Source organism: Oryctolagus cuniculus, chromosome 1 (assembly GCF_051225735.1).
Source record: "Oryctolagus cuniculus isolate XC-2025 breed Fujian yellow rabbit chromosome 1, ASM5122573v1, whole genome shotgun sequence".
In the NCBI taxonomy this organism is placed as follows: domain Eukaryota; kingdom Metazoa; phylum Chordata; class Mammalia; order Lagomorpha; family Leporidae; genus Oryctolagus; species Oryctolagus cuniculus.
This window is the reverse complement of record NC_142867.1, coordinates 157,894,527-157,918,271: the sequence shown is the minus strand read 5'-3', so window position 1 is coordinate 157,918,271 and position 23,745 is coordinate 157,894,527. Positions and strand designations below refer to the sequence as shown.

The 23,745-nt window shown below is 43.6% G+C and overlaps 1 long non-coding RNA gene and 1 pseudogene across 1 annotated transcript; both read right to left on the bottom strand.

Annotated features, from left to right (window-relative positions):
• Positions 1-14,347: 14,347 nt before the first annotated feature.
• On the bottom strand, positions 14,348-16,352 carry LOC138844093 (uncharacterized). The gene is made up of 2 exons (XR_011379523.2): positions 15,929-16,352; positions 14,348-14,675 (listed from the first exon to the last, which is right to left on the bottom strand). It is a non-coding gene; the product is annotated as an uncharacterized LOC138844093 (long non-coding RNA).
• A 3,483-nt stretch (positions 16,353-19,835) lies between these two features.
• Positions 19,836-20,220, bottom strand: LOC108178107 (nuclear transport factor 2 pseudogene; annotated as a pseudogene).
• Positions 20,221-23,745: the final 3,525 nt, after the last annotated feature.

Below are 23,745 nucleotides of genomic sequence, written 5' to 3'. Positions count from 1 at the left end.
CCCAATTGCATGGGCCTGGCTAGGCTACAGTGCAAGCTATAAAGGGAACTGTACCACCTGGGCATCTCCAACACTGGGCAGAGCCCCCGAGCACACTCATGTGCTTACTGAGGGCTTAAGCAGGGCTGGGGGTGGCAAAGGACCCCAAAGTGGCTTTCTGGGGCAGAGCAGGAATGGAAAAACTTGAAAGCACCAAGACCTGTGAGGTACTTCCTGGAATTCATATTGAGAGTGGTCCTACATTGAAACCGAACCCCTATAATGTAAGTGCAGGACCCACCCTCTATTCTGTCTCCCTTAGACTAAGGTGTGCTTTCCTATCCTGTATCAAAAGGAATTCACTGAACTGAGAAAATTGTACAGCTGACCCTACAAGGTTCTAATTACCAGACTCAAGAAGTCATTTGCTTCTCCAATAGAGAAAACCTTGTTGGCCAGTACTGTCCAGAGGAGTTTGTTTAGGGGAATTCCAGGCCCGGGGCAGAAAGTAACTACTCCATACTTCCCTCCCAGATCAACTGGAGCCAACCTGGCTATCATAAATTTCCCAAAGAGCACAGCGTCACTGACCAGCTGAAGAAAGGTCATGAGCACCATTGATTGGCCAACCAAGAAGCTGGACACGAGCTGATCAAGTACCTCTCAACCCCAATTTCAGTGTAGAAGATGCTTTATCCCTAACTCCTCAGGGAACCTGGGAACTAAGCAGTAGCTGCCCAGTTCCTTGCTCTGCACTTTGCCCTATACAACCTACTGTCTTCCACCACCCTGATGTCAGTGATTGGCTTTCTGCACGTTGGGGGAGCGGATCCGGTTTGGGGGTTCTATAGCAACACCCCCAACTAGTTTGGGATATTGTTTGGCACCACCATGATGCAGATGAATACTACACGGTGCCAATCCAGGTTACACTCAGCCATGGGCTCGATTGTGTCCCTGTGGGGCCCCAATTCATGTGTTGAAGTCCCAACTCCCAGTACTTCAGAATTTGGAAATAAGGCCTAAACAGAACTGATTAAGGTAAAATGAGACTGTTAGGATGGGGTCCTGATCCAGTATGATCAGTGTCATTATAAGAAGCCATCAGGGGAGCTTGTGAACAGAGGATAGCCTTGTGAAGAGACAGCAAACCGGTGGCCATCTGAAAGTCAAGGTGGTGGTGGTGGTAGGGTGAACAAGTCTGAGCACCAGCCCTCAAAGGAAACCAATTCTGCTGGCGCCTTGACCTTGACCTTCCAGGCTTCAGAACTGTGAGAAAATAACTGTGTCATTTAGCCATCCACACTGTGATATTCTATTATAGAAGCCCTAGCAAAATACTGTGCTACCCCTAAGAAGCTCTCTATTCTGTCCCAGGGCTGGTTACACCCAGGGCAATTTGTGATGAACCCACATTTAACTCCCAAAAATCATATGTATTTGAGTCAGGTAATATATGTCACTCATCTTAGAGAATAGGAAATCAAAGTTCAGAGAAGATAATTAACTTGTCCAAGGCCACACAGCTCAGTGAACGAGCTTAGGTTCAAATTCAGTTCTTTGTGGCTCTGGAATTCAGCATGCATTTGACACTGCCTGTTGTCACCCACACTATCAACAATCAATGTGTTTCACTCACATGCTCATCACTCATCACTCACAGGATGGGTACATCCACATTGCTCTAAGAAAACAAAGAAAACTGGTTCTTCCTGTATGAAATAAGCACAGTTAACTGTGAGGTAACATGAAATCCAGGCATCTTAATGGCTAGACTAAATACCTGTCTCCAAAATACTAGTTTTTAAAGAACTTGTCATTTTATTTATGCTAAAAATAATTACTGAAAAAATATTGCAAAGATCCTCCCATCTTTATCCCCAAAAGTGATAAGTAAGGTTATGAACAAGGAAACCACAGCAGGATGTTCTTAACATTTTCAGGTGTGCTTCTAAAAGCAATGCTATAGTACTCTTTGTAACAAGAAAAACCAAACATATCCTGAGCAATGAATTTAGAGGGTGATACAACATTCCAGATAGAGGGAGAAGTTTCTGTATTCTACCGTGCCTCTTGCAATTACTGATTAGTAAGGTATATAATATATATAATAATATATAATAAGATATATAATATCTTTTTTTCTTATATATTATTTATCAATTAGTATGAAGAACAATAAATTCAGCTAAGTTTCTTTGTGTTGCTATCCTCAATTTTCCTTGGAGACAGAGAGGGTTCGAATAAGTTAGTGATTTTAATGAATAGCTTTCTTCTTTTTATCAGTAATTAATTTCAGGGTTTTTTTTCAGTTATTAATTTCTAACTCCTGGGGAAATTTCAAGGAGCTTTCAATTACAGTGTACATTTCTATTTGATTTGCAAATGGAAGATACATGCATCCTACTATCTGCTATTATTATAAACACAGCTTTGACTCTGAACAATCCACTGCTGATTAGAGGTTTTCAGCGTGAAGCATTGGTCTCGGCTCTAAAGTTTAACAAATAACACAATACATAATTCTCTGGCACGTCCAGCCCTTTCATGTCATGCAGTCGAAGATCCCTCTTCTCACTTGACAAGCAAACAGAAAGCATGCTATAATCAACTGAGCAGCCTGTGATTAACTTGGCACAGAACTGTCCCCGAACTCTCTACACACTCCGTAGTGGTTCTTAGATAAAATATGGCAAGGCGTGTTTCTCCAATGGAGAGAACATTTCCAATGAAGAACATCTGAAGTTTCTCATTTTTTCAGGCTATCATCAATAGAGTCAGCCCAGAGCCCAGCCAACACTGTTATTTTAACAAGGAAAACATTTGTGAGGACCTAGCCTTTATAATGTGCTTGGGACCAGTAGGTTGATTAATTGAGCAAAAATGCGGACAGCCTATTCATCTCATCTGGAAACGTGGCACATTCCAGCCATGTCTGTGGCGTCAGCAGGTGTAGCATGCTTCTTGGGTTAGCAGCAGAAGAATGCAAAAAGAATTTGGGCTTTTTTTTTTCTTCCATGTTATGGGGACAACAATCAGCAGAGAAGAAGCTTACCTTTGGGATTCTTGTGGAACACTCTTTGTTAGGACAGTATCCTTGGGTTCTTGAGTGATATTTTATTTATTTCCTTTTTGTTTAAAGAAATGCCTTTCTTTGACTGCCCTTTGTTCCTGAGCGTTAATATACTTGAAAAAATGTTGCAAAATTAAAGCTGATAACAGCTCTGAACTGAGGGCACCTCTGCAAGTTTAGTGTCTTGCTCTCTGTTTGCAGTAGATGTTGATGTTCAAATTGCAATAGGAGGGATTGAGCAACGTCTCAGCTGCCTTCTCATGACTAGGCATTATCAGCCATCTGGTGCCCCTGTATAGCCAGAGGTCTGAGGGAGTTAATAATATGCAAAGCCCTTGGACAATTCCAGTGAAAAGACTGATCAGTATGACTCCATTCCAAACTACTTTGTTCTGATGTCAGTATTCTCATTATTAGCCCCACTGCCATAGTGATGGTTTTCTGGCTAATTCTTTCTCCTCTGGGGAAACTTTATCACATGGATTAATCAGGTGACTAAATAAAGAGAGGAGTCCTGCTCAGAGAAAACCTACACGGGTCAGTCAATCCCATCCCCAAAAGAAAGGGATAATTAATATGAGAGCACTTGAAAAAGTTCATGGAAAGCAGTACTAAAAGATAAGGTAATTCTGGTGCAAAATTTTTTAATTCCCTAAGCATTTTTTAGAAATAATTTGCCTTTTCCACAATTTTATGCCTTGTGGGCATGGATCTTAAGTTATTTTTTTTTTGTACTAATACAAGCTGATCTTTCCATTTCTTTTTTTTCCCTGAGCTTTATGAAGTACTCTCATATGTCTAGGGTATCACCAGATTAGTTGAATTCCGAAATCCTACATAATTTTGGATGGTTTGGGAGCTGTGCACCGTGCCCTCAGAGCTCCTAGTGCGCACTGTGGGGTTTATTTGTCCACCTTTTCCCAGGAAGGATGTCAGCTCACAGTGCTCAGAGTTGGCCAACCCACAGTCACACCCTTTCTGGGGCGGTCAGCCTCCACTGATTTGTCCAGGCAAGATTTAAAGGTCCAGCTTTCCCCACCCAACTCAGAACGACAGTTTGTTCCCGCGAAGTCACTCAAAGCCTTGGCTGTAGAAGGTCTCTCTGCACTGCTATCTCCGCCCAGTGCTGCTTTCCTCCCTTCCCTCCCCCGCTTCCCCTTCCTTTTCTTTCCATGGGTTTTGATCTCAAGAACGCTCTCTAATAACCTAATTTCATGCTAATTCCTATCACAGGGTCTGTTTCCCTGGGAAACCAAGACGTAATATCTTGTTTCTTTTCTTTCTGTTATATATGCTGGTGTTTTCTTGCAATTGGAATTAGCCTTTGGAGAATGTATTGAATATATATATTTTAATGTATTGACCAAGGTATGTTTTCTCCTTACCGACAATTTCTGAAGGCCTGCTATATAGTGTGTACCTCACAGCACATCTAATTTATTTAGGATTTAACAGAAGCTAACTAAATGGAAAAAATTGCAAGGTAGAGGGGGTGGTGATATGAAGTAATAAACATTATCTGGGGCTGACTAGTAACCTTGGAGAACTTCAAGCGATTTAAGTTCATGTGGACTTAGTATTTCGCACAGGGAGCTACTAAAAAGTATGCATTTTATTTTCCTTTTGATATATTTGGGAGTTGGGAAGCTGACTTTTCAAAAAGAAAATCACTAAAGTAGAAGAGTTTGTTAATTTTGAAGTTCCTTATTTCAAGACATTTTTCAAGAGTTTGTTTATTACTCTATATGTAGATTTTTTGTTTGCCTTTTTGGTTCCCGTTTAACCAATCTGAAGTTAGAATTGCTTGAAAAAATTCTTACTAGGGGGACTGGTTCAGCACAGTTAAAACATTATTTGGGGCTGGCGCCGTGGCTCATTAGGCTAATCCTCCGCCTGTGGCGCCAGCACCCTGGGTTCTAGTCCTGGTTAGGGCACCAGATTCTGTCTCAGTTGCTCCTCTTCCAGTCCATCTCTCTGCTGTGGCCCAGGAAGGCAGTGGAGGATGGCCCAAGTGCTTGGGCCCTGCACCTGCATGGGAGACCAGGAGAAGCACCTGGCTCCTGGCTTCAGATCGGCGCAGCGTGCAGCCACAACACACCAGCCATAGCGGCTGCTTGTGGGGGTGAACCAAAGGAAAAAGGAAGACCTTTGTCTCTGTCTCTCTCTCTCTCTCACTGTCTAACTCTGCCTGTCAAAAAACAAACAAACAAACAAACAAACAAAACAAGAAAACCCACATTATTTGGGAGACCTGCATTCCATATCAGAGTACCTGGGCTCAAGTCTTTGCTCCCTTTCTGACTGCAACTTCCTGCTAACGTGCACCCTGGGAGTCAGTGGGTGATGGCTCACGTACTTGAGTCCTTGACACCTACATAAGAGACCCGGATTGAGATTGAGATCCAGGCTCTCAATTTTGGCCTGACCCAGCCTCTGCTGTTGTAGGCATTTGGGAATTGAATGAGCAGATTGAAGATTCTCTCTCTCTCTCTCTCTGTGTATTTCAAATAAAATGAAAATAAATAAATAATTTAGAGACCTCTTACTAGGAAGTAGTGTTACTATCAAATAAAGACTTAGAGATAACATGAACCATAGTTAGTTGAGGCCATCCTGCCCCTTAAAATCTAGAGGAGATAGGCTCAAAACTCTAACCCATGACTTGTGGAGAGCCCAAGGTATTCCTCAACAATTCTATGCATTTCCACAAGGCTTACATTCCAGTGGGCAGCTGTGGCTCCAAACTCCTAGTCTACACTTTTGAAGTTTAGGGGTCATCTTTTTATTGCCTTTTGGTTTTCCTTGTTTGGTACCATGTCAATACAATATAGAATCTAGTTTGTCTTCTTTCTTCTTCTCTCCTCTTTTCTTTCTACCTATCCCCTCTACTTTCTCTCCTCCCTCCTTCTCTTCCTCTTCTCTCTCTCTCTTTCTCTCCCCCACTTACACATAAACATTCACATTCATATAGCATCCTGTTATATAGCTGACTTTACTAGAGTTTTTTGAGGCAAAGTTATTTTACATAGAATGTAAAAAATTAAAATACAGAGGCAGGCATTGTGGCACAGCAGGCTGAGCCATCACTTGATATGTTCGCATCCCACATCCAAGTGCTGGTTCGAATCCTCACTACTTCACTTCTGAACCAGATTCCTGCTATTATGTCTGGGAAGGCAGCAGAAGATGGTGCATGTGCTTGGGGACCTGCCACCCATGTGGGAGACCCAGATGGAGTCCCTGGCTATTGTAGCCATTTGAGGAGTGAACCAGCAGATGGAAGATCTCTGTCTCTCCCTCTTGCTCTGTCACTCTGCCTTTCAAATGAATAAATGTATCTTTAAATAAAAAGAATAGGTAATTTTAAGAAATCAAGAATACAGTGTCCATCACACTGTCCTTAAAATACAAGACTTTCAGTCATTTTTCTGTAGCAATTCAGGCTCCAGCCTCCCTGTCTTCATTTCCCCCTTCTTTGCCCATTCTCTTCTAAGAGAGAAAAAAAACCTCCTCTTTTCTTATAGAAAATAATTTAGCCCTTTCATTGCTTTTTAGCCAGTGAAAACAAGCCCAATTCAAATTGGTTTACACAAGAGAATATATGGAGTCTTTTTTTTTTTTTTTTTTTTTTTTGACAGGCAGAGTGGACAGTGAGAGAGAGAGACAGAGAGAAAGGTCTTCCTTTGCCGTTGGTTCACCCTCCAATGACCACCGCGGCCGGCGCGCTGCGGCTGGTGCACCGCGCTGATCCGATGGCAGGAGCCAGGTACTTCTCCTGGTCTCCCATGTGGGTGCAGGGCCCAAGCACTTGGGCCATCCTCCACTGCACTCCCTGGCCACAGCAGAGAGCTGGCCTGGAAGAGGAGCAACCGGGACAGAATCCGGCGCCCTGACCGGGACTAGAACCCGGTGTGCCGGCGCCGCAAGGTGGAGGATTAGCCTAGTGAGCCGCGGTGCCGGCCGAAAGGCAGAGTTACAGGGAGAGAGAGAGAGATCAGATCTTTCCTCTAATGTTTTATTACCCAAGTGGCTGTAATCACTGGGGCTGGGCCAGGCCAAAGCCAGGAAGCCCTGGCTATTTCAGTCATTTGGGAAGAGAACCAGCAGAAGGAAGATTCATTCATTCATTCATTTTCTCTCTCTCTCTCTCTCTCCCCCCCCTTCCCTCCCTCCATAATTCTGCCTTCAAATAAATAAATACATTGTAAAAACAATAGAGAGACTTAGAATTGGAAGATCCATGTTCAGTTCCTGGTCTCATCTTTTATGAACTGCGTGACTCTGGGCAAGTCACTTACCTATGCCTGAGCTTTAGTTCTGCATTGATAAAGTAATGGTAATGCCGGAGGAGGTTCCTGTGTGTCAGAGCTGCTCTGAGGAACAGCCGTGACATGCTCAGAAGGTGTCTGGGAATGGTAAAACCTCATTATCATCTGGTCTTCCCTGTCCATCACCTTTGATAGCATTAATCACATTCTTTCAGTGCCTCCTTTGAACTTATCTGCTTAGACAATCTCCTGAATAGATGTTTTGCTTTATAATTGCTTCTAAGAATAAGTGATTACTAGGATTAGGTTCAGAAGTATCTTCCATTTTGCCAATACATCAGAACACCTTGCCTGAATTTCACCTTACATCTTTCAGAAGCTGTCTTTATAGAACTTCATCTCACCTTCTTGGATCTTTTGCAGTTTAATCTTCTAATTCACTCTACTTACAATGTTATTATTCTTTGAAATTTCACAGGTACTTCTGTCAACCCAAGCAAAGACAGAGCTTCCTGATTTCTCTTAATTGTTGTACGTTTCTTTGGCTGTACAAGATGAATAAGGAATAATTGTTGATAGTGCAGAGAAGGGAGTCATTCTCTTCTTGAAAGTGGGATTCTTATATAAAGAAAAGCTTATTGTTTCTCATAAGTTACTGGGAAGAATGATGAAAGAGGCTTAATGAGAATTGTTAAAATATTTGAGAGATTATCTAGTAACTTGAGGTTCATGTATAGAATGTCTACCAGATGAAAGCATTATTTTAGAAGCGTTACATGTGTTTCTTATTTAATTTAATTTTCATCACAAATTCATTAGTTAGCTATTGTTTTCTGCCTTTTACACATTTAAACTGTGTAAGGATTAGGCTATCTAAAATCACAGTAAGTACCAAGGAAAAGCAATATTCAGATAAAAATGCATCTAAGGGGTCAGTGGGTAAAGCCGTCACCTGCAGTGCCAGCATCCCATATGGGCATCGGTTCGAGTCCCAGCTACTCCATTTCTGATCCAGCTCCCTGCTAATGTGCCTAGAAAGGCAGCAAAAGATGGCCCAAGCCCTTGAGCCCCTGCACCCATGGGGAGACCAGAGGGAGCTCCTGGCTCCTGGCTTCAGACCGGCCCAGCTCTAGCCAGTCATTGCTGCTATTTGGGGAGTGAGCCAACAGATGGAAGATTCTCTCCCCCTCCCCCTCTCTGTACCTCTGCCTTTAAAATAAATAAATAAATTTAAAAAAATGCATCTAAGTCCAAAGCCTATGCTTTTCCCGTGAGATGGTTTTCCTTGTCATTTTGTGCAAGTTTGCTAGGTCCCCACCCAGGTACAGATGAAAGTTACAGTGTTGGTAACAGAATACTAAGTCACTAGCCACATGGTTCATGTTCAGGATTCATGTAGTTCCCTTCAATTAGGTGTAAATTAAGGAAGAAGGAAGGGAAGACAAGAAGGGAAGAAGGTGGAGAGAGAAATGGTCCTTTTTCTGTTTTTGCTGAGGATGGTTCAAGAATAATATTAACTTTTAAAACGTCCAGCTTATATTGCTTGAACAGGAAGTCCCATTACTGTTTAAGAAGATATGCCAGAAAATGGGTTATTCAGTGGAAGGATGGACCACCAAGCAATTAATAGTATTAATTTTAATGAAAATTACAGAGCCTAAGGTCTCCATAAGATAAATAATTGAAACCTTCTAGGATATAGGGAGCTGGACTAAAAAACCTTTCGGGAAACTAATTTTATAATATAATTACAACTTTCAATATTAATTTAAACAGAATCAAGTAGGAAACTTAGGGAAAACTAAGTATGTCCTTAAGGGGATATCAGTTTTATTAGTTTGCAAACTCAAACTATAGTGCTGTAATCATGTTAACATGAACATGACTAAAATTATTGACATTTTGACATTATATATATATATGCACACATATAGGCACCGATTTTATTAACTACTATAATGCTAGAAATACACCCATAGATATAATTAAAAGTAGATAAGAGGGCCTTTGGTCTTTCCTCATGTTCTTGAAAAAGCAGACCTTGTTACTATAAACTCAAGATGACCCTTTTCCTAGACTCCAAGGTGCCATGGAGGTATTTCTAGATCAGGCAATGACTCACAGTGACTGTCCAAACACCCCACTATTCTAGCAGCTACCTGCATCTCCTTGCACAGCCCTACTGTTGAGTCATGGCGGCCGCCACTACATTTCTGGGATCTTTTTTTGTCTCTCTCATCTCTGGTTCTCCATATCTATTACTGAAGATTATTAAAATATAGCACACAAAGATCAAAATCCAGGCTTGAAGCAGAAAAGCATTTTATTCAAATATTAAAAATGAGGTCAATAGTACTTCATATTGGAAAAAAGTAGAATGTCATAAACACAAGCCAGGATATCACAAGTCATAATTTACATGGAGCTCCACCACCGTAAAAGAATTAACTTGAAACAGCAGTCACGGTAAAGACAATGACAAAAAATAACAGGTCAGATGTCTGAATTTTAAAAAGAAAAAGCTAGAAATATTCAGAGGAGTCAGTGGAAAAGACAAAGGGCAAAGGTCACAAGTCTGGTATCATAACTGCTTATCTTTTGTGTTTTATACAGTAAGCACTTTTCCTACAATATCTAGGCTTTTTGCTTGCTTAAAAATAGATTGGTTGAGTGCTGAATGTTACTGTGGGAAGGAGATGTCAGTTATTTGAAAGACCCTAAGAATAAAATCTCACATGCTTAATTCAAGATGTTTCTAATATGTTACAAGTACAATACAATAAACTTATACCATGTTCTTTTGGCATTGCTTGGCAATGCTGATCTATCATCCAGAATCTTTTTCAGTGTAAGATAGCAAATCACTAACACAAAAGGAAGGATGATATAAGTTAGAGATGAGCCATAACCACAAATCTAAATGTCAGATTTTCAGTCAATGACAAAGCTAACAATTATTCAAAACTACTCATAATTATATATCACATTTTTTCTTTCAATAAAAAATAATATTTGTGATGAGGTTCTCTGATCAGCAAATAGAAAATAAGTAATTACCCAAGCAATGAATGCCTCTCAAATTGTGCATTGTAAATGTAAAAACATTTTGCAGAACTTAGACCCATAGACAGCATGGTAACATATACTGTTTAAAATAAAGAACACAGGCAGGTGCAAAGACACGATTTGAGATGCCCTCACCGCATGTCAGAGGGCCTCATTTCAAGTCCTGATTTTTTTTGTCTAGTTCAGCTTTCTGTTAATGTGCACCCTGGGAGGTGCAAGTGATAGTTCAAGTACTTGAATCCCTGCCACCTACACGGGAGACCTGGATTGAGTTCTGGGCTTTAACTCTGGCCTGGCCTGGCCTAGCCATGGCTGTTATAGGCATTTGGAAAGTGAACCAGCAGATGGGAGATCTCTGTGTGCCTATTTGTCTCTTTGTCTCTCTATATCTCTCTGTCTTTGTCTCTGTCTCTCTCTCCCTCTCCCTCCTTCCCTCCTTCCTTCCCTCTCTCTGACTCTCTGCCATGGTGCACATTAGCAGGAAGCAGGAATTGAAGTGAAGTGGTGACTGGAACCCAGGTACTCCGATATGGAATGCTTGCATCCCAAGCAGCGTGTTAACCACGGCATCAAATGCTTTGCCCCATACTTAAATCTTTTAAACCACAGCTTTAAAATCTCAAGATTCCAGGTGATTTTCTAAGATAAAGAAGGCAGAATCTGATTTCCCATACAACAGAGAGCATTCATGAAAACCTTAGACATACTTTCAGCAATTCCATAGAGACACCTATAACAATTAGAAACAGAGGAAAAAATATTTCTAACTTGACTGCTTTAAAATAACTCCCAGTAAAGTAGCTTAAAATGTCCTAGAATAACAAGGTTTTTCTTTTTTTAAGCTTTATTTTATTTATTTGAAAAACAGAGTTACAGAGAGAGGTAGAGACAGAGAGAGGTAGAGAAAGAGAGAGGTCTTCCATCCACTGATTCACTCCCCAGGTGGCCGCAACAATCCAAAGCCGGGAGCCGGGAGCTTCTTCCAGGTATCCCACGTGGGTGCAGGAGCCCAAGCACTTGGGCCATCTTCTACTGCTTTCCCAGGCCATAGCAGAGAGCTGGATGGGAAGAGGAGCAGCCGGGACTAGAACCGATGCCCATATGGGATGCGGGCACTTCAGGCCAGGGCTTTAACCTGCTGTGCCACAGCACCAGCCTCAAGGTTTTTCTTTTTAGATCTTCATAAAAATAATTGCACAGGTATTATTCAAGGCCAAGTGAACTTTGAATCTTGGCCCAGATCAAACACTAAGATATGTGATCCTATTTTATTGGCTTCTTTAGCATTTTCTGAATTTCCTGCAAGGAACATACAACACTTTTATAATAAGGTAAAGCATTAATAAAGAAGTTTAGTTCAGATCCAACATTTACTTGTGGCCAATAGAAAGGAGAAGGTAAACTTGTGGTTTTGTTTCTTATAAAAGTGCTATCCTGTGAGTCTGAACAAGGCTTTAGGAACTGTCTCTTATGTTTAATAGCAAACATTACAGATGACCTAAGTGACCATTATTACTTCTTCTCCTCCTACTGAGTGCTGAAGGATGTGTGCACTTACATAGTTTTCTTCTGCATGGAGGTTAAAAACTAAATTATCCAAGAGTTTCACAAACAATGTGAAGGCTGCTTTAAATAAATTTGAAGCTGAGTTTGCTCTGGATAGCATTAAGCCTTCTAAGGCTGTTGCAGGGGGCAGGCCATCGGGCCTAGCAAAGCAAGCAAGGGGGAGCTTCTCCAGTGAAAATGGTTGTTTTGGGGAGTGTAAAGAGAATCAATGCCTTCTTATAAAAAAATTGGAGAGACAAAGCTACATAAGGCAGGAGGCTTGGAATTTACTATCAGCTCTCCTATTTACAAGCACTGTGATCTGGGCCATTGGCTTAGCTTCTCTGAGCCATCTATACAATCGCAATGATAATAATATCTATTTGGAGGGTTATTGAAAGGATTAAACTAGGTCAGTCACTCTGGACATCCACTAGCGTATGGAAAGTATGTCAACAAGGGCTAACTCGGAGAAACCTATACCTGTCTTCGCTGATATGACAATGATATTAAAAGAGCTGGGGTGGCACTGTGGTCTAGTAAGGTAAAGCTGCCACCTGCAGTGCCGGCATCCCATATGGGCGCCAGTTCAAGTCCCTGCTGCTCCACTTCTGATCCAGCTCTCTGCTATGGACTGGGGAAGTAGTAGAGGATGGCCCAAGTCCTTGGGTCCCTGCACCCACATGGGAGACACAGAGGAAGGTCCTGGCTCCTGGCTTCAGATCAGCACAGCTCTGGCCATTGCAGCCATTTGAGGAGTAAACCAGGGGATGGAAGACCTCTCTCTGCCTCTGCCTCTGCCTCTCTGTAACTCTGTCTTTCAAATAAATAAATCTTAAAAAAAAAGAGTGGGGCCGGCACCGTGGCTCACTAGGCTAATCCTCCGCCTTGCGGCGCCAGCACACCAGGTTCTAGTTCCGGTCAGGGCGCCGGATTCTGTCCCGGTTGCCCCTGTTCCAGGCCAGCTCTCTGCTATGGCCAGGGAGTGCAGTGGAGGATGGCCCAAGTCCTTGGGCCCTGCACCCCAGGGGAGACCAGGAGAAGCCCCTAGATCCTGCCTTCGGATCAGTGTGGTGCGCCGGCCGTGGTGGCCATTGGAGGGTGAACCAATGGCAAAGGAAGACCTTTCTCTCTGTCTCTCTCACTGTCCACTCTGCCTGTCAAAAAAAAAAAAAAAAAAAAAGTGAAGAGCTGGGGCTGAATGTTTTTAACATAGTTACCTTGTAGGTAGACTAAGTTGGATACATCAAGTTCCCTTACCTTTGTGCAGTGAGTCTTCTTTAAACATTCAAATAGGGGTGGTATTGTAATACAGTGTTTTTTTGTTTGTTTGTTTTTGTTTTTGTTTTTGTTTTTCAGGCAGAGTGGACAGTGAGAGAGAGAGACAGAGAGAAAGGTCTTCCTTTGCCATTGGTTCGCCCTCCAACGGCTGCCGCGGCCAGCACGCTGCAGCCAGCACACCGCGCTGATCTGAAGGCAGGAGCCAGGTGCTTTTCCTGGTCTCCCATGGGGTGCAGGGCCCAAGCACTTGGGCCATCCTCCACTGCACTCCCAGGCCACAGCAGAGAGCTGGCGTGGAAGAAGGGCAACCGGGACAGAATCCGGCGCCCCGACTGGGACTAGAACCCAGTGTGCTGGCGCCGTAAGGCGGAGGATTAGCCTATTGAGCCACGGTGCTGGCCCAATACAGAGGATTAAGCCATAGCCTGGTACACTGGCATCCCATATCAGAATGACTGGTTTGAGTCTCAGCTATTTTGCTGCTGATCCAGTTTCTGCAATGCATTCTGGGGGGCAGCAGGTGGTGGCTCAAGTGCTTGAGTCCCTGCCACCTATGTGGCAGATCCAGATGGAATTTTTGGTTCTTAGATTCAGCCTGGTCCAGTCCTGGCTGTTGAAGGCATTTGGGAAGTCAACCAGTAGATGGGAGATACAGCTCTCTCCTATTTCTCTCTCTTTGTCTCTCTCTCTCTCCCCTCCTTCCAGAGAAATTAAAAAAAAAAAAAAAACTTCAAAGTTTCTATTAGGATCTTCTATTATTAAGACTCTAAAATGAGGCCACCTAATAAGTTGATCAACGTCGGAGAAGTTATTTGTACTTAATGTACTTGTCTTAGTTTTGGCTTTTGTAGTGAAACATCATAAACTGGATACCTGCTTAGTTCCAGAGACTGGGAAGTCCAAGACCAAGTGTCTGCTGAGGGCCCATCTTCTGGCTCATAGGTGGTACTTTTTGATGTGCCCTCAATAGTGGCAAGGGACAAGGCGCTCTCTGATGTCTCTAAAAGGGGACTAATCCCATTCATGAGGACTCCACTCTCACAATCTGATCACCTGTGCATGCCATCTCACAGGAGATTCGATTTCAACATATGAATTTGGAAGGAACACACTCAGATCTTAGCAACTGTAGATATTTCTCTTTAAAAAAAAAAAGATTTATTTATTTATTTGAATGTCAGAGAAAGGAAGAGACAGAGATCTTCCATCTTCTGGTTCACTCCCCCAAATGGCTGCAACAGCTGGGGCTGGGCCAGGCCAAAGCTAGGAGTACAGATCTCCCATGTGGGTGGCAGGGACCTGAGCACTTGGGCCATCCTTTGCTGCTTTCCCAGGCACATTAGCAGGGAGCTGGATCGGAAGTGGAGCAGCCGGGTCTCGAACCGGTGTTCATGTGGGATGCCAGCATCACAGGTGTCTGCTTTACTTGCTATGCCACAACTGTAGCCCCATAGATGATATTTCTAGAAGGAAAAATCACATTCCATTGGGGGATAACTCTGTTTATAATATTAATGATAAACAGTTCCTGAATGTCCAGTTGGAATCAGAGCCCTACTAACCACCTTGCCAACTTTCTCATTGAATCTTCTCTACCACCTTATGCAGCAAGTTCCATTTTAATCCTGGAGCAACCTCAGGCTGAGAGAGGTTCAATAACTTGCTCACAACAGGGCAGTGGTAGACCATGCACTGCAGCCTCTCCTACTGCCATTCTGCTCTCTGGGGTCCTCATCCATGGCTTGTGAATGGCACACAGCTTTTCAGAAAAGTGGAAAATACTTCTCTCATCTTTCTCTGATTGCTGTCCCATTCCCCCTTTTTTGTTTTATTTTAGTTTTGATTGACATATAATATTTATGGGATACAATATGTCATTGTTATAGGCATACGCATAATATAATGATAAAAATCAGTTAAGTAGCCTCTTTTACACACATTGAAGTCTTTGCCAAATACACCAGCCAAGATGAGACTGGCCATTTAATTGGGGGAGTGAAACTGCTAGCTTTTTTTTTTTAATGGTGTGGGGGAAGCCCCCACCCCCACTGAGAACAGGAAGAAAAATTCACCTGCAGTTTCTGTCGGTTATGGGCAGAAACTACCACTGTGACCCCAGAAGCAAAGGCAGAGCTTTTGAAAGACATTGAAAACACAAAATCTTCGTGGGAACCCAGGGAGCATTTGAGCCTTCAAGAGGTGTCACTTTGTTTTGTTTCGTTTTGTTTTCCCTCTCTCTTCTAACCTGTTTGTCGCTGGGAGATGACATAGTTTTGGTTTGGTTTGTAAGCTGTCGCCAGGGAGTAGAGCAAGACTTCATGTAATAAACAAGAGCAACTGCCAGAGCTCCCAGCGTGCTCTCTGAAGCCCGACTGCCAAGGGAACACAGCTTTGTGACAGCCAGGGCCCTTCAGTGGACGCTGAGGAGTGACACGCAGGAGGGCAACCGGTGGGGCACTCATAAGCTACCAAGGGGAAGAGTGTAGCCTCCCATTGATGAGTTGTGTAGGCTCATAAAACTTCTGTAGCTCCCAGGAATAAGTAAAAATCCCTGGTGTGTGTGGGTGTGTGGGTGCGTGCATGCGTGTGAGCCCAGTTCCCTACAGAAAAGATCTCAAGCTTTCAGTAAATTCCCAACAGTCCACGACCCTCACAGCAGAAATCACACTCAGCAGAAGCACATGCCAAACCTTCTAGAAAAGAAAACCAAGCTCACCGCTTTTATTTCTGGAGCCGCTGAGCTGAGGCTGTCAGCCCACTGTCTTCATACAAAACCCCGAGGCACTTAAGAGACCACAAGGGGGAAAAATAATTCAACCCCTTTTCTAATCTAAACCTAATCCTCCTTAAACCTCTCCGTGCCCGGCTACCAGGAATCCTGCCAGGGCCAAATGATAGCCTGTTTATTCAGCTCAGGCCTTAGCCTGCTGAGCCTGAGCCACAGAAATCAAAGGGATCGTCCAGCCGCCACCTGCTGACAAATGGGTAAACAAAGGGGCAGTCAGGACTCGGCGGCCTGGGGTGCAGCTCCTCAGGAGCAGATTGAGACTTGCACAAACGCTGTGCCAAGTCGTGCAGGAGGTGGGCACAGCCATTCCCTGTGCACCCTTGGTGCCTGGCTCCCTGCTCAAACCACAAGGGGGTGCCTGTGACACGGCCCTCAAGCTTCCAGAAATCGGGACAGTCAGGATGTGTGAACCAGTTGGTAAGGTCTGGGTTGGTAGAGCGTTTTCCAGGGTCTTCTCTGGGTGACGTAGACTCAGAAGAAATAGTCTGAGCTGTATTTTACCAGTGTGGTCATTTTGATCTGTTTTGTATTTAAGAGATTTATAAGAGATTCTGGGGGAAGAGGTGGGGGGAGTTCTATTGCTCAACCTAGACTATTTGACAAGTATCCTTTAATTGTCAAATTTGATAAATCCTTCAGTGGCAGGGGTTAAAATGAAACAAGTCTTCTAGATTCTGAGAGGCAGCAGACTGGCTGTTTCCAGTTTTCCCTGCTTCCTTTCCCTGAACAAATGCTGCCTTATAACTTCGTATGTGTGTCTGACGACACCATCTTCTCAGTATGAAAACCATGAGAAAAGAGGCTGACTTATTCAGTGCCTTGGCGTGCCTCACCACGAGCCGGGCACCTTGTGGACAGCATCTTGCTGGAGTCCATTTCAGCCGCTTAAGCAGACACTCATCCTCGTCCACTCTTAGGTGGGGACAGTGAGGTAAAATCAGCAGAAGCTCCCCAATGGCAGCTTGCCTCAGTTTACCCAGATTGTAAATGCTGGGCTCAGAACTGTAACACAGTCAGTAGCACCAAGCCTGAGTTAACTCAATGTGTAATGTTGCCTCTAATGTTTAGTGAACAGAGTTTTGTGTGTGTGGGGTGTAAATATGCTATAATAATTTTTACATCTTTAAAATTAATATATTCAATAGACAAAATCTGAAAGTAAAGCATAAGAAGAAAACCAAAATCACCCATCATTGTTCCACTCCAAAACCGCCACTGTTAGTAATATACTCATGTTTGAGCTTGTTTATGCCCAGTCTATTTTTATGCATAATTTTAGTTGCACATATTAAAAATAGCTGTGATTGTGCATATTTTATTTGTTTTTGTCGCTTCATGTGGCAAAGTAATATGATGATGTTTTTCATATTATTCCAAATTCTCTATCATGTTTACTGGCTAATTCATAGGATGTTAAGTGGAATCATTCAGTCTGACAAACATATATCTCAGAACCCATGTTAGGGAAAGCCAAGACTCTGTGACAAAGAAAAATATCCTACATGGAGGATCTCCGTGAGCCCTCAGAGGGAAGAAAGGGTCATCAAAGAAGGAGACACTCTTCTCTGAAGGGAGGAAAGAACATCTACTTTGCTTATGGCCGTGTCCAAATACCGATGGAGTCTATGGCCACAAAAGGCTTCCATAGCCTTGGCAGCCCATGGCAAGAGCCTCAGTTGATCACTGACATCATAAAAAAAGAGTGTTAATTGTTAAAGGAACAACAGTAGTCACTGTGCACTTGCTCCCCATGTAGGATCTCCATCCCTATTGAATTGTAATATGAGAATAGACTGCAAATTCTCTCCCCAAACTGTACTCTATATGTTGTGTGTGTGTGCATGGGTGTAAATTGTTGAACTCTGTTATTAGCATGGAGTTGGTCTTCTGTATATAAAGTCATACTAAAAATGAACCATAATGAAGAAGGAGATGAGAGAGAGAGAGGGAGCTGGGATGGGAGCTGGGGGGAGGGGGGTATGGGAGAAAGAACCACTATATTCCTAAAGTTGTATCTATGTAAGAATACATTCATTAAATAAAATGTTTTTTAAAAAAGAGCCCATGTTGGACCCTGAGAATGCTCTGTGTTGTAAAGTTCTGTTCTGTTCTTCAAGGAACTAGCGGTCTTATGTCTGGCAAAGAAGGTGGTGAGGTGACCCTGTAGTTGCAATACTAGGTAGCACTACTGAACATGGCAATATTCCAGGCTCCATTCACATAGGTGGACTCACCGAATCCACATATCAACCTTGTGAGTAGGGACAGTCACTTTGCCCTTTTTCACAGATGTCAAGACTCAGGCACATCTTGCTTACCAGCTGGCATTGCCATGTATGGTAGGTTGAATAATGGCTCCCTGAAGATGTCAACATCCTAACCCCCAGAGTCTGTGACTACTACCTTACGTGGAAATGATCTGTAAGGCTAAGTGGCATAATGGAATGTTAACTTATTAACTTGTGTGGAAATAGAGACTTTGCAGATGTTGTTAAGGATCTTGAAGTGGTTAAGGTTATTCTGGGTGATATGGGCCAAATGTCGTCTCAGGGCCTTGTAAGTGGGAGACAGCAATGCCAGAGTCAGGGAAGGAAATGTGATGGTGAGAAAGAGGGAGGGAGGGAGGGAGGGAGGGAGTGGTGGGATGCGAGGGGGGAGAGAGAAACTCGGACCATGAACTGAGGAATGCGGGTGGTAGGCCCGGGGAAAGGCCAGGAGACAGATTCTCCCCTGGATCCGCCAGCAGGAACCCAGCCCTGTCAACACTTTCATTTGGGGACTGTTGACCTCCAGAGCCATACAGTAATAAATTTGGATTGCTTTAAGCTGTTGAATTTGTTACAACAGCAACAGAAAACAAATTACACGAGGATTCAAACCTAAGTAGCTTGATGTCAGTGTCATCCTTTCTAAGGACAGTTGAGCATGAGATCATTACTGTGTCTGGGGTGCTCTGTAGGCCTAGATAAAGGACACTTTGCAGAGTTGGGGAAGGAAAAATAGCATCAGGGAGACGATAGCCTGACTCTGAGCTGGTGGGAGTTCTGTAAGCCGTCAAGGCAGGAGGGACAAGGGAATGAATTCCATGGGAAGATGTATAGGATACCATGAGTAGAAAAAAATTGCTCAACATTATGTATAGGTGTTTTTACCATTTCTACTGTTATAAATATATACATGAATGCATTACTATTTATAATCCCGTACTCTGATGATATATCACATAATTACCTGGGGAGTGGGTTTCTGGGGAAATTTAACAGAAGGTCTCAATTTTTATTTGTCAGTTGTCCTATTTTTCAAAATCTCACCAATGTGTATTTTGAGTTTAAATTTTTTTTGAAAAATATACTTAATGTGCCGATTTTTTCAATTGGGGAAAATAATATGCATTATTAGAATATAAATCTTTACACATAAAGTTTCATGTTTCTGATTTCCTTAGTATGGAAAATCCCTTGGGGTAGAATTGCTGATCCAATGGACAGAAATTCAATGATTCATTGAAACATCTGAACAAGTCAATATCTGGGCAGTATCACTTTGAGTTACTGGAGCAACTTGTCAGTAGATTAAAAAAAAAATAAGGAAAACCTTTTATTACTTAGGCCTTTCCAAGGCATGTGCTGGTACGACACAAACTTCTCCTGTCAGATGCAACTAGTCTAGAGTCCAAACATCATGCACAACACTTTGGGGACAGCAGTGTACTGCACCTACTCTCAACACAGCCTCACTCATTTGTGTATGATATTTGGAACAGCTGGAGGACTGTGAATAGTATCAGGAAGAGGAGGGAAGAGGAAACAGCACTGGGTGCCTGGCTGGGTGGAGGTCAGTCAACATGGTGCAGGGCAAGCCCGAGTATGTCATTGGTGCAAACCCAAGCATGGTTGATGTTCTTTAATAGGAGCATCTGGTGGAAAACCATGATAGGGTCTTCATCAGCTGTAAGCTGGCCCACAACCATGCTGAAGATGCTGCTATCTGGCGTGGGCTGATGGTCCTGTGCTGTGATGCTGTGCTGAATTTTCTAGAAGGGAAGACTAGACAACTTCACCACAGTGACAGCTTTTCCTTAGCAACTGCTCTCCTTCCCACATAAGTCATGATATACCAATGCAAATTTTGCCTAGTTGGGTTCTGTCATTATCAAATAACTGTTAGCATTGTTGAAGAAAGCTGGATCCAATTTGCTCCCAAACCAGCTTGTCTTCCATTCTGGAGTGACCCAGCCTTGTTGAGACCCTAGAGGCTGGCCACCATGGCACCAGTGGCAGTGGCAACCCAGTGAGGTCTGCAACTGACTATCTCTTATTCCCTACCTTCCCTCACCCCAAAAATACACATTTTAAAAAACCAGAGGGGCAGGCATTTGGTGCAGTGGTTAAACTGCTTCTTGGGACAGCCATATTCCATATCAGATGCGCTCCCAATTCCAGCTTCCTGCTAAGGCGCACCCAGGGAGACAGCAGGTGATGGCTGAAGTACTTGGGACCTGCCACCCACATTGGGGACCTGGATTGAGTTCCCAGCTCCCAGGCATTTGGGGAGTGAACTAGCAGATGGAAAGCCTCTCGTTCTCTCTGTCTCTCAAATAAAACAAGTTAATAAGAAAGACATGCTACACATTTTAAAGCAATGTTACAACACCTCAGAGATGGGACAGAGTATATTGAAATGAAACATGTGTGAGAAGAAAGAGCATGTTCAACCTCCATGTAAAAGCTGACACACAGTGCTGTTGCCAGCGCTGCCATAACCAGGCACAGACTGGATGCCTTGAACAACTTACTTTCCCAGAACTCCAGAGCCTCTTTTCCTTGGCTTGTTGATGGCCTCTTCCTCCTGTGTCTTCACGTGGTGTTCTCTCTGAACATGTTTGTGCCCCATTTCCTCTTCCTATAAACACCCTACTCCTATTGGATTAGAGCCCACCCCAGTGACCCCATTCTAAATTAACGCCTATGATTTAGAGGAAACACAATCATTCCACAGCACACAGAAAAGAATGCTCCAGACAAACTGTTCTATACCAGTGAAGAGAATTCCTGTTCTCAGTGAGAAGGAAACTTTGTGATATTTCAATATTTCTTATAATAGAACAACACTAAAGAATGAACAAGATGGTTATGCTGGCTGCAGGCTCCTTTATTTCTCTCCCTGCTCCAGTGCCTGTTGTCCTGGTCAGCTGGGCTGCATAGATCCACTCTTTTTTTTTTTTTTTTTTTTTGACAGGCAGAGTGGACAGTGAGAGAGAGAGAGAGAGAGAAAGGTCTTCCTTTGCTGTTGGTTCACCCTCCAATGGCTGCCATGGCTGGCACCCTGCAGCCGGCGCACCGCGCTGATCTGATGGCAGGAGCCAGGTACTTCTCCTGGTCTCCCATGGAGTGCAGGGCCCAAGCACTTGGGCCATCCTCCACTGCACTCCCTGGCCACAGCAGAGAGCTGGTCTGGAAGAGGGGCAACTGAGATAGAATCTGGCGCCCCGACCGGGACTAGAACCCGGTGTGCCAGCGCGCCGCAAGGCAGAGGATTAGCCTAGTGAGCCACGGTGCCGGCCCCACTCTTTTCCTTTGGAGGCTTTAACCAAAAATCTGCTCTAAGAAAACTGAATCATTTTTTCCTAGTTCCTGTCCTGCTCCCACTTTATTTCTGCAATCTGTCTCCAAAGACAGCACAAGGAGGGAGAATATAAATTACAAATAAGAAAAAAAAGAGGGATCTATTCCCCTCCCAGCAGAAGCCCCACTGTAGTCTCCATGTGTCCTCCATCTCTCAGGGATTCACAATTCTTCCCTCTTGGAGTGGGAAGAGGGGTTAGGGGGGCCATGAGCTTTCTCTTAAGGTAAGAAGATAGTATCAATAAGGAGGCATATCTAAATCAGGAATGGGAAAGCTATTTCTGTGAAGATTCGGATAGTAGACGTGTTAAATGTCACAGACCATAATATCTCTGTTATGAGCGTTCAACTTTGCCCTGTGGCATCAAAGCAGCCATACACAAACATTTTAAAAAAATCACCATCAGTATGTTCCAAAAGACTTTACAGTTTTACTTAAAGAGTTTTGCTCTATGGGCAATAGTTTGTCAACCACTGATCTGTTTTTTTTGTTTTGTTTTTGTTTTTTTGACAGGCAGAGTGGACAGTGAGAGAGAGAGACAGAGAGAAAGGTCTTCCTTTGCCGTTGGTTCACCCTCCAATGGCTGCTGCGACCTGCGCACCGCGCTGATCCGAAGCCAGGAGCCAGGTGCTTTTCCTGGTCTCCCATGGGGTGCAGGGCCCAAGGACCTGGGCCATCCTCCACTGCACTCCCGGGCCACAGCAGAGAGCTGGCCTGGAAGAGAGGCAACTGGGACAGAATCCGGCGCCCCGACCAGCACTAGAACCCGGTGTGCCAGCGCCGCAGGCAGAGGATTAACCTAGTGAGCCACGGTGCCGGCTCAACCACTGATCTAAAGCCATAATCCAAGAAAATTAATAATGCTTATTATTTTAAACATAAATATGTAGTGAGGCTAGGCTGATAGCCTGTGGGTTATATTCATTTCATTATTATTTTTAACTAATTATGTATTTCTTTTTTTAAAAAAGACTTATTTATTTATTTGAAAGGCAGAGGGAAAGAGATAGATTTTTCATCTGTTGGTTCACTCCACAAATGCCTGCAACTGCAAAGTCTGGACCAGGCCAGAGCCAGGAGCCAGGAGCCAGGAGCCAGGAGCTCCATCCTAGTCTCTCATGTGGGAGACAGGATCCCAAGCACTTAAGCCATCATCTTCTCCCTTCTCACACACATTAGCAGGAAGCTGGATTAGTAACAGAGCAGCCAGCACTCAGACCGTGTTCCCATATGGGGTGCTGCTGTCCCAAGCAACAACTTAACCCTCTGTACCACAATGTTGGCCCATTAATTCTGTATTTCTGAGTGTAAATCACAGTCTGGTTCTTTTCTGGCACTTTTTTTTTATGATAAAGAGCAAAGCTCTCCGTGTGGGAGACGTGGTAAGAATTCTTGGCTCCTGGCTTTGACGTGGCTCAGCTACGGCTGTTACAGACATTAGGGAGTAAACCAGTAAATGAAAGATCTCTTTTTGCCTATGTCTCTCTGCTTTTCTGCCAAATAAATAAATACCATGAACACTCACTTCAATGTCTCCAGCATCTCTCTCTAGATGAGGTGAGAATAGAATTCCTCAGCCATGGAGATTAGCTTAAGAGAGAGAATGCAGCCATATGAGAACAAGAGGACTATTTCTGTGGAACTTGAACCTAAAGTGGAATACCATAGCTAGAAAAGCATGAAATTGTTTTATCAAGGAGACAAGTAATTGGTTCCTACCACTGTGCTATGTGGAATTGCTTTTCATCCAGATATGTTTGGTGTGACAAGGGGATTAATACGAAATAACATTAGATGGACCAGTATTGTGGCGTGTCACCAGTGTCCCATATGGGTGCCGGTTGGGGTCCCCTTGGCTCCCGATTCAGCTCTCTACTAACGGACCTGGGAAAACAGTGGAGGACAACCCAAGTGCTTGGGTCCCCTGCACCCATGTGGGAGACCCAGGTGAAACTCCTGGCTCCTGGCTTTGGTCGGGCCCAGCCCTGGCTGTTGGGGCCATCTTGGGAGTGAATCAGCAGATGGAAGACTTCTCTAACTCTCTCTCTCTCTCTCTCTTTCTCTCTCTGTAACTGCCTTTCAAATAAAATCTTAAAAAAAAATTAGAAAAGTAGGTTGTG